The following is an 11,629-nucleotide window of genomic DNA, read 5'->3' as shown; positions in this document are numbered from 1 at the left end:
GAATTGCAAAGTTAGAGAAAAGTCCAAGTGAAAGAGACAAAAAAATTCACCAATGGTGTTTCTCACTTGTTTAGGTTTTAATATTTGTATTGTATCTATAGTTTGTTATAATATATCTTCTTTTGTATATGTGTATATGTTTTCATATTTTACTATCAGGACAATTGTATAAGAATTGCAGAATAGAAATTTGAAATAAATAAATAACTGTGGTATTCTATAAAGTAGTACCTAAGTGCTGTAGCTTGTAACTCCAAGGTGGGCATAAACATGTTTAGGAGTATAGGCAGACCATGAGTGTGGCACCAAGTGACACGCAAAACTTACAGAATGCTATCAGCTACGCACATCAGTGTGACCATTTATACCTGCCATTGGCATGGCATAAGAGCTCATGTCTAGGTTTTGACACACCAATATGGGTTTGTGCTAGTATTCTATAACAACTTTGGCATGCCTAAGTACCAATATAGAACTGGCACCAAACGTGACCCATTATAGCATCTAAATCAAAGCATCAAGTTATAAATCGCCTCTTACACCCCTGATGCAGGCACTCTCCAAAGCGTACCCAAATTGGGTCCTTGGTATTTTGTAATAATACATTTTAATGTTGATTGCACTGATCGTTTGTTTAATTTGTCATCCTCTGATTTGGTTAACCAGAGTCCTCCATATTTTTATTTTATTGTTATTATTGTTGTTTAATCTCATGAATTTATTTTTGCTTTTCATTAAAATTAGAGAAAAGACAGACACACTTTACATTTCTCCTTTCCTAGAATCCACTAACCAGCTTGTCGTGCAGTGTTCACCCATGATGTGTTGAACTGAGGCCTTGATAGTGCTCTGATGAGGCATAGCATAGCAGTGTCCAGATTAACTTAAATTATGACTTTAGGTCAGAAGGCACTTTGAAAAACGCTCAACATTGATCTCTCTTCAGTCCTGAAATAGAAATCCGAAACAGGGAATCTTAATGAGCTTGTTTGCAGAGAGACATCCAAGAATATCAACATCACTCAGTACAGCTATGGGTAGAAACTTTAAGGAATGTATAGCCACAGTAGGGTGAGCAGGAACTGAGAGACAGCCAGCTCTGCATCAGAGCTGCATTCACATTGGAAAGGTTCCAACAAAACTGCAGGCATCCCCCGTTTTCCATTTACCAAGAGAAGCAACATAAAGGTCACAGAACAAGACAGCAGTAGGAAAATATTATTTTAGCCCCAAGTGAATGTGATAGATGTGCTTCTATGAAGAAACTAATCAGTGAATGTGATTGCAGTACAGACTCCACTGTGAAACGAATAGAATGGAAGATCTCTGTGGGGCTTCCAGAAAGCTGAGACCCTTAGGATGTTGCCCTTGTTACCCTTCTCTTAAGCCAGATCTGCTTTGAACAAGGCAGTTCTCTGCTCTAATACTACAAGCCTTCATCCTCTTGTCAGATAGGTTAAAATAGCCAATGCATTTGATACTGAGTTTTACTGCAACTAGACAAAGAAGGCTTTACAAACATTCCTCCAACCAGCTGGGTTATTTACAACCCTTGCTTTAGCAGATCCAGAAAGGCCATCCATAGCAAATCAGCGCTCAGATTGCCAATGGATTGATATTTTAGTAAGCTAATGTTTCCCGTTCTCTTCATCCTCCCACTGGGCATAGAGACAATTTTACACTTGATATTCCAATCAATACTTGTGTTAATTTAAAAGCAAACAATTGCACAAGCTAACTTTAACTGATCCTACAAGACGATAAGATCTGACTGTGACCTGTGTTGTGAACTCTCACCTTCAGCTGAATTCAGTAACTCACAGGCAATTATCTTTCTAAACTTATTTTAACAGAGCCTTGTAAACAAATGTATCTCCGGTATGTGCTGACCTCTAGTGGGCAATCAAGGAACATGTTGGATTAAAACTGAAAACAAAAGTTCACACTGAACAACAGGAGCTTACTTTCCAGAAGTGAGCATCCATGTGCACACATGAATCAAAGAATTACCCAATTTATTTATTATTTATGAATTAGGATTTATATACCGTCTTTTGAAGAAATTCATCCAGCTGGAAAATCACGCTAAATCCACCACAAAGAAAATGTTCAATATGATGTGGTTACTGAAACGCGTAAAACCCTATCTCCCCCAGAAAACATTCCGGAATTTGGTGCAATCCACGGTACTTACCCATGTCGACTACTGTAGTAGTATCTTCTTAGGCTGCAAGGCCCATATCCTGAAAAAAACTTCAGACTGCCCAACATACAGCAGCGAGACTCATTTTCGGCAAACCACGTTTTGAGTGCGCAACTCCTCTTCGTGCAAAACTTCACTGGCTCCCTATCAAAGAGCGAATCAACTTCAAGATCCACACATTATTTCACAAGATTATCCACGGTGAATCTCCAGACTATATGCTTAATCTGATTGACCTTCCTACCAGAAACATGTCTGAATCTTCGTGAAATTACCTCAATCTGCATTACCCCAATTGCAAAGGAATCAAATACAAAACCTATTATGGATCCAACTTCTCCTTCCTAGGCAGCCAACTCTGGAATGCTCTCCCCAGACCTATCCAATCAATCTATGACTATTTGCCCTTCCGGAAAGCACTGAAGACCCATTTATTCAAGCAAGCCTATCCTAATGACCCAGACTAATCTTATGAACCCATCTACCTAACGACACTGACCTAGACTGTATCTCCTACCTTACTCCCTTCTCCATTGCCTATCTCTACCTACTCATCTCTTCTGTCATTCTGGTATATTTAACCTTTACTTTCTCCAACAATATTCTGTATTCCCTATTACTATTTAAGCCACATTGAACCTGCTTTGAGTGGGAAAGCGCGGGATACAAATGTAATAAATAAATAAATAAATAAATAAATAAGATGTGTACAACAATGTTTCCTGATAATCTTCTGGATCTGACTTGCAATGTGTGACTATCTCAAAGTGCAAACAATATCTGGAGCCTTTCGTGTATTTTGTTGTATCAATTCATCTTTACTGGATTGCATGCTTGCTTTAACATAGCCATTCTCAATACACTTATTCGGATATCCTCTTTGAACAAACATCTTCATGATCATAGATTGATGTTCAAACTCTTCAAATTCTGATCATATCTTCTTGAGGCGGAGAAATTGACAAAATGTCAGGTTCCTCGTGCGTGATGGATTGTGGAAACTGAACTGTAAGATTGCATTTTGATCTGTTGGTTTATGGTAAAGAGTAGTTTCAAAACCATAATCCTTTTTGCAGTTTTAAAATCCTAAAAAACTGATCCGATTTGTATCATACTGTAATTTTAATGTAAGGTGGAGGATCTCTTTCATTAAGCCAGCTGAAAAACTCCTCCAAAATCTGTCTCCTCACCACACCAAAAAAAAATGTAATCAATATAGCTTTTATAAAAAACTAGTAAAAAAGGCCCGTTTCTGAAACCAATGAAACGGGCGCTAGCATGTGGCTTTTTTTTGTGTGTATGTGTCACAGAGTTATTGTGTGTGTGTGTGTGTGTGTGTGTGTGTGTGTGGATGTGAGTGTGAGTGTGTGAGGGTGGGGTGTGTGTGCAGGTTGTTGATGTGTGTCTTTTTTTTTTGTTTTGTTTTTTGCTTGGGGGGTTGGGGGATTGCTGTGCTGTGCTGTGCTGTGCTGGCAAAGTGGGATGGATTGGTGTGTGGCTTTGAGGGTGTGTTTCTGTTGTATTGTGTGTGGTTTTGTCTGTCAAGGAGGTTTGTGGAGGGGGGTCTTTCTGTTGGTGAAATGTAAATGTGGTTGTAGGGGGGTCAGCTTTTGCTGAGTGGTGGTTTGTTTTTTCCGGGGGGTTTTTTTTTGTGTTGTGCTGAGGCAGCAGTGTTGTTTTAGATGGGCGGAAGGTAGAGGAGCACGTTCTTGGTCTGTAGTATTTTTTGGCCATTTCAGGGCTGCTGTAGGGGAACGCTGGAAGAGAAATGTGCTGTGGGAAGCAGCGTCGTCTTTTTCCGTTGGGCTGGGGTTCTGGGCATCCTGGAGGTGGGAGACGGCTTGCCTGAGGACGGGGATGGTTGTTTTAAGTTGGAGGAAGGGAGAGGAGCATGGTCTCGGGCCATCGGGGGGGTGATCCGGTATGTTCGGTCCATTTCAGGCCGGCTGCAGGGGAATGCTGGAACATTTATGCGCTGCGGGAAGCAGCGCTGTCTTTTTCGGGGTGCTCGGGGAATCCCCGAGGTGGGAGACGGCTTGCCTGAGGCTGGGGATGGTTGGGCACGTCCTTGGCCGCTTCGGCAAAAGGGGAAGAGGAAGGGGGTGAGGAGTTACCTGCAGCCACGTGAGAAACCGGGTATTCTTTGTTTATTTTGTATTATTAGTTTGCATTTCTGTTGAAGAAAGAGTGGATGCCTTTCGAATGATGGAGGTGGTGTGTCGGTGTGCGGTTGTTTCGTTAGTTTGTCAGCCAGTCTCCATCGATTCCTAGGCAGGGAAGGAGTAGGGAAACACGCTCCGCGTGTTTCCCTACTCCTCCCCCTTCCTTGGTCGCTGTTTGCTGCTGGCTGGGTCGCGGGTAATCCTTCCAGCTGGGCCACAGCTTGTCCTGTTCACCCACGTCCCAGATGGTGAGGGGCATGCTGTTCTCAAGCTCCACCGACTCCACGTCAAGCGAACCCAAATATAGTCTGTGCTATAGGCCCTCCGGCACTCTTCAGTACTGGCATTAGGCATTTAAAAATCCCCCCCCCCCCCCCCCGGTCTATTTTTGCACATACCCACAGCAGGAATATTCTTTTCTCGTTCAAGCGTTGGTTCTGTGCTCTCCGTGCTGCACAGATAATGAGCCATTCTGCTGGTGAATGCTCCTCCCTTATTGCCACATAGTTTCCTCTGATAGGTCCGTCTTACGTTGCCTAGTGTTGCCTGGGAACGGTTTTGTGATGGTCCTTTGTGTTTCAGAACGTTGAGGGTGTTTTTTCTGATTGGTCCGTCATGCGAGGGCGGGGAAGAGAGACATGGTCAGTGTTGTGGCTTCACCACCATGAACTGACAAACCCTTCAGGGAGTAACTGAGTGACTTCAGAACGTTGTCTTCAGAATGTTGAGGGTGAGTTTTATTATAGTAGATGATGTTCTGCTTATACGGATGTTCTTGTAGATGTACATCTTCAAAGTGTGCTATATACAGATTGGCTATAATCAGGGGCCATTGCTGCCCCCATGGTGGTGCCACAGATCTGGAGGTAAAATTGATCTAGAAAACAAAAACAATTCTTGGTCAAAGCTACGGTTACAAGTGTAATAATGAATCATTTGGGAATGCGACGATTAGAGGTGATTATATAGGGCTGTCTCAATGATCCGAAGTGCTTCTAACTTTGGAATGTTTGCATAAAGAAATCAATATCTAGCGGTAAGGGATCAGTTCTTGAGCCTCTATTTTTGTGGATTTTTTTCTCCACTCCATGGTCCCTAAGATTGATTCATACATTAAGATATTCCGGACATATGATCAATTTTCTGAATAAATCTGATGGAGAATTTTCAAATGTACTTCTGGTGACACTTAATATTGATTCTTTTTATATATTCCACAGTTAGAAGCAGCAAAACAGGGAACCCCTGTTAGGAAATATGATGGATGTATTGAGATAAGTACTGGTTTGATCAAGTAATTTTGTTAATGTGTTTGGACTATTTTTGGACTGGACATTGTTCTTTAGGATATTTTTCTTAAATTCTTTCATTTCTTGTATTGTTGGTGAATTTCCATGCATAAGCATTTTGTATTTTGTGGAGTTTTTTTTTAATGACCAATGATTAGCTTCTTTTAATTGCCTCAGGTTTGCTCATGCTTCATTCTGCTGAGCCCCACCCTTTCTTCCCCCAGTTTCTCTTACCATCTGTCCTCCCCTGCCCCTAAGCTTCCTGTCATGCTATAGTTTATTCTGGAGCTGAAGCCACAGCAAAAGCAAGCACAGGGGGATTGAGAGTCAGGACAATTTCCCTTAGGCGCTGCTACTTCTGCCACCTCCTGTGATCTGTTGGTTGAGCAGACAGGAACAGTACTAATGTTGGAGAGATGTGCTTCCTGTCTGTACCCTGAAAATGGCAAGGACAAATCAAACTCTGGTATACATATCAAGTATTGCATATCATGTATAATTAGTTTCTTGTTAGGCAGACTGGATGGACCATACAGGTCTTTATCTGCCGTAATTTACTATGTTAATTTTTTTTTTTTTTGCCTTATTATGGATGTGTTTCTTTTTCTACTGTTAGAATTTAATCTTGTTGTTTTTGGATTCTTTACAATACAGATTATGTAGTAGAATTTTCTATATTTTGGTGATTATTATAGTTCTACCTGTTCCTAGTAGTTGTGGTAACTGAGTGGAGGAGTGGCCTAGTGGTTAGGGTGGTGGGCTTTGGTCCTGGGGAACTGAGTTCAATTCCTGGCACAGGCAGCTCCTTGTGACTCTGGGCAAGTCACTTAACCCTCCATCGCCTGCTGCATTGAGCCTGCCATGAGTGGGAAAAAGTGGGGTACAAATGTAACAAAAAAAAAAAAAATCACCCATTATTATAATGTTGCCCAATTTGCCTGCTTTCCTAATTTCTGTAAACATTTGTTCATCTGTCCTGTCCTGACGGACTGTAATACAACCCTACCAGTATACTCTTTCCCTTCACACTTGGAATTTGTATCCAGAAGGATTCCACACTGCTATTTTTCATGCAGAATATTTATTTTGTTTGAGTCAATTCCCTCTTTAATATATAGTGCAACCCCCCTCCCCCCCACCCACTCCAGTTTGATCCACTCTATCATTGGTACCCTGATAACACAGTATCCCATTGATTGTCCTCCTTCCACTAGGTCTCTGAGATGCCTATTATATCTACCTCTTCATTTAGTGCTATATAGTCCAACATCTTATTTTTTAGGTACATTTCAAATTGTGTTTTTTTTTCTAGCATCTATAAACTGCTTTGAAGTTGTCAGGGATAATTTACATCCTTTACTCTGTTCTCCCATTAAACACTCCTGGCTTTCTTTCATCATTATTTATGTATTTATTTAGATTGTACTCACACCTGTTTCAGTAGTAGCTCAAGGTGAGGTACATTCAGGTACACTGGATATTTATCTGTCCCAGGTGGGCTCACAATCTAAGCTTGCACCTGAGGCAATGGAGGGTTAAGTGAATTGCCCAAGATCACAAGGAGCAGCAGTGGGATTTGAACTGGCCACCTCTGGATTTCAAGACCAGTGCTCTAACCACTAGGCCACTCCTCCACTCCAAACCTCCCTAATGGGATTCCCTAAATGTCCTGTTTCAATAGTATTCTTTGATGATATTCCACACTGAACCATGCGCTCCTGGGCGACTGTTGGCTTCTCTCCACCCCCCACCCCCAACTTTAGTTTAAAATCTGCTCTATCTCCTTTTTAAAAGTTAATGCCAGCAGCCTTATTCCATCCTGGTTAAAGTGGAGTCCATCCTTTCAGAACAGGCTCCCCCCTTCCCCAGTTCCTAACAATCCCTCATCCTTGCACCTTCGTCTTAACCACACATTGAGACTGTAGAGCACTAGCTGCCTGTTTGGGTCTTGCTCATGGAATGGGGAGCATTTCTGAAAATGCTACCTTAGAGGATCTAGATTTCAGCTTTCTACCTAAAAGCCTAAATTTGGCTTCCAGAACCTCCCTCCCATATTTTCCTATGTCATTAGTACCCACATGTACCAAGACAGCAGGCTCCTCCCCAGCACTATCTAAAATCTTATCTAGGTGACACATGAGGTCCACCACCTTCACACCAGGCAGGCAAGTCACCAGGCGATCCTCATGCTCACCAACCACCCAGCTATCTACATGCCTGATAATCGAATTACCAACTACAACAGTTGTCCTATCCCTTCCCTCTTGTGCAGAAGCTCCTGGAGACACATCCTCAGTGCAAGAGGATACTGTATCTCCTGGTGGGCAGATCCTGGCTACAGGATAACTGCCTATTTCACCAGTGTGATACTCTCCTTCTAGGAGACTTCCCTCCTCCAAGGCAGCACAGGGGCTGCCAGACTGGAAGTGGGACTTCTCTACATTGTTTCTATAGGCCTCCTCTATGTACCTCTTTGTTATTCACCTATAGCAAGTGTTCTCCGAGGACAGCAGGCCAGGTATTCTCACATACCTTCCCACCTCCCCTAGTTGTATTCCTTTAGCTAGATTAACTGAGGGACCCACGCTCACGCATCAGGTGTGAAGGGACCCGTGCATGCGCAGTGGAATGCTGCTAGAATTTTCCACTTGCTGAATACGCCCGACAGCGTCCGTACCAGGCTCTGTCAAATGATGATACCCAGATGTGAGAATACCTGGCCTGCCATCCTTTGAGAACATCTGTTACAGGTGAGCAACTTCACTTTACTGGACCCATGAACAATTGCATGGAATATTTCCAGATGGTTGAGATGATGTTCTGAACAGTCATTATTCAATTTCTTGTACTAGCAGCAGGTAAAAGGGCATTTTCCGACTCGGGGCAGCAATGCTGTGATTTGGCTTCCTGCGCAGAGACATGTTTATGGCAACTGAGGAACATTCCTCCATGTGTAGAGGTATATATGCATGTTTTGCATGTGGAGGGAATACCCTGCCTGCCATTGATGCGGATGTTTTTTCAACGTGGGGACCAGTACCGCCGTTGCACATTTTGCATAGTGTATTTTCAATTGGTGGAAATGTTTATCTCTGGATGTCTAGGAAGTTTTCAGTATGTCCTCTTTCAAAACGTTTTTTTTAAAGTGTATTTTCAAATATCGGAAAACATTTAGAGGTCTGTTAATGATGCAGTGCTAGTGGTTGTCCATGCGCTAGTGCTGACACTGAATGGGTAGTGTCATCAATAGTGCATGGACAGCCACTAGAGCTGCTTAGTAAACCAGAGCATTAGTATTTGTTCCATAATGGACTTCAGTTTTTAAATATTTTCCGATAAGTGTTTATTTCACCATTTGGACGTCATATCGAAAATGCCCCTCTTCATGTAAGATAGCATAATTACATAATTATTGCCATACTGGAAAAGACTAAAGGTCCATCAAGCCCAGCATCCTGTTTCCAACAGTGGCCAATCCAGGTTACAAATACCTGGCAAGATCCCCAAAAAGTACAAAACATTTTATACTGCTTATCCCAGAAATAGTGGATTTTCCCCAAGTCCATTTAATAATGGTCTATGGACTTTTCCTTTAGGAAGCCGTCCAAACCTTTTTAAAACTCCACTAAGCTAACCGCCTTTACCACATTCTCTGGCAACAAATTCCAGAGTTTAATTACACGTTGAGTGAAGAAATATCTTCTCCGATTCGTTTTAAATTTACTACATTGTAGCTTCATCGCATGCCCCCTAGTCCTAGTATTTTTGGAAAGCGTAAACAGACGCTTCACATCTACCCATTCAACTCCACTCATTATTTTATAGACCTCTATCATATCTCCCCTCAGCCGCCTTTTCTCCAAGCTGAAGAGCCCTAGCTGCTTTAGCCTTTCCTCATAGGGAAGTCGTCCCATTCCCTTTATCATTTTCGTCGCCCTTCTCTGCACCATTTCTAATTTCACTATATCTTTTTTGAGATGCGGCGACCAGAATTGAACACAATATTCGAGGTGCGGTCGCACCATGGAGCGATACAAAGGCATTATAACATCCTCAAGTTTTGTTTTCCATCCCTTTCCTAATAATACCTAACATTCTATTTGCTTTCTTAGCCGCAGCAGTACACTGAGCAGAAGGTTTCAACGTATCATCAACGACGACACCTAGATCCCTTTCTTGGTCTGTGACTCTTAACGTGGAACCTTGCATGACGTAGCTATAATTCGGGTTCCTCTTTCCCACATGCATCACTTTGCACTTGCTCACATTAAACGTCATCTGCCATTTAGACGCCCAGTCTCCCAGTCTCGTAAGGTCCTCTTGTAATTTTTTACAATCCTCCCATGATTTAATGACTGTTAGGACTTGAGTAGTGAGCCCTTGTGCCACAACTGAGCACGGTGGGTGAAGAGCAGCGCCGTACTCGGTCAGGCAGCCAGACAACCCCTAGCTTCACCTGGGAAGTGACCACCATTCCCCAGGAGTTGAGCCCCCAGGTGCAGGTGGGCACCAGGACTTCGGGATCTGGACGGGGTTGGGCAGTAGTGATAAAGGCTGGCGTAACTCAGCGGGTAATCAGGTACAGTCCAAAGATCAAGGCAGGCAGCAATACAGTGGATAATCAGGTCCGGTCCAAAGGTCACGGCAGGCAGCAACACAGTGGGTAGTCAGGTCCGGTCCAAAGGTCAAGGCAGGCAGCAACACAGCGGGTAGTCAGGTCCAGTCCAAGTAGTCAGGTATCAGCACACAAGTAAGCAGTGAAACACACGATGTGAGCACCAAACCTCTATAATCATAGAAGCCGAAGCAAAGATGGTGGCTCAGGCCAGCTCTTAAACAGGCCTCCAATCAGAGGGTCCTGGTCTCAGCTGTGAGGCAAGAGCTCTCAAGATGGCTGCCTCCTAGTGAGCTACCTAAGATGGCTGCTCCTCAAATGATCCTTCCAAGATGGCTGCCCTTCAGTTGATCTTCCCAAGATGGTTGCTGCTCAGATGATCCTTCCAATGTGGTCGCTGCCAGAAGAAAAAGGTAGGGTTGCAACAACCACTTTGAATAACTTTGTGTCATCAGCAAATGTAATTACCTCACTAGTTACTCCCATCTCTAAGTCATTTATAAATATGTTAAAAAGCAGGGGTCCTTTTTTTTTTTTAGATCAAGATGGCGTCTACAACAGTCACATAACCGCGAGCTCCTGCGGTCTCAATAGCTAACCTGCGACTGCATTTCTGACCCTAAGTATGGGGAAAAGAAAGGTGAAAATACAGCCTCCTACCTCCACGGTTCCAGTATCTACGCCAGGCAACCGTCAGGGAACGCTCGAAGCCTATGGAATCGCGGTTATTGGTGAGCAGGTTCCCGCTTCGACGGGCTCGCCCTTGGGTGTGGAGCGCAGCGCTGAGGAGGCTACGTTGAGCCCCCCTTCCTATACTGCTCCCCCGCAACCCGGAAATGTATTATTATCGGAAGGGCTGCAGCAAGAGGTGGAATTCCTTGGCGCTGTGGGAGGAGGACCTCCGATAACATCAACCCCGGTAGGAATAACAGCAAATCAGGGTCAACGGGATTCCGTTGCCCCTGTTTCCCGAGGTCCCATTTCCGAAGGCAGTGGTGGACTGATAAGACCTCAGCAAGTAACGATGAACTCACTTTGGGACGCGATCCATGAGGTAAATAAGACTCTTCTTCAGCTTAATTCAACTTTTAAGGGCGAAATAAAGGATCTGAGACAAAATAATGAGATTTTGAATCAAGGTTTCCAAGAACAGAAAGTGAAATTACAAACAATGGAAAATGAGATTAAGAACTTGCAAAATACCGTGGGGACCCTGATTAAAGACAAAGAAATTCATAATAGGAGACTAGAATTTCTGGATAACATAGGGCGAAAAAATAACCTGAGGATATTGAATTTCCCCAAATCTCCGTTAATAACTGCTTTAGAGATGTTTAGAAAGTATTTGGGAGAGGTATTG

Source organism: Microcaecilia unicolor, chromosome 3 (assembly GCF_901765095.1).
Source record: "Microcaecilia unicolor chromosome 3, aMicUni1.1, whole genome shotgun sequence".
Lineage (NCBI taxonomy): Eukaryota > Metazoa > Chordata > Amphibia > Gymnophiona > Siphonopidae > Microcaecilia > Microcaecilia unicolor.
Note: the sequence above shows the minus strand (reverse complement) of the source record.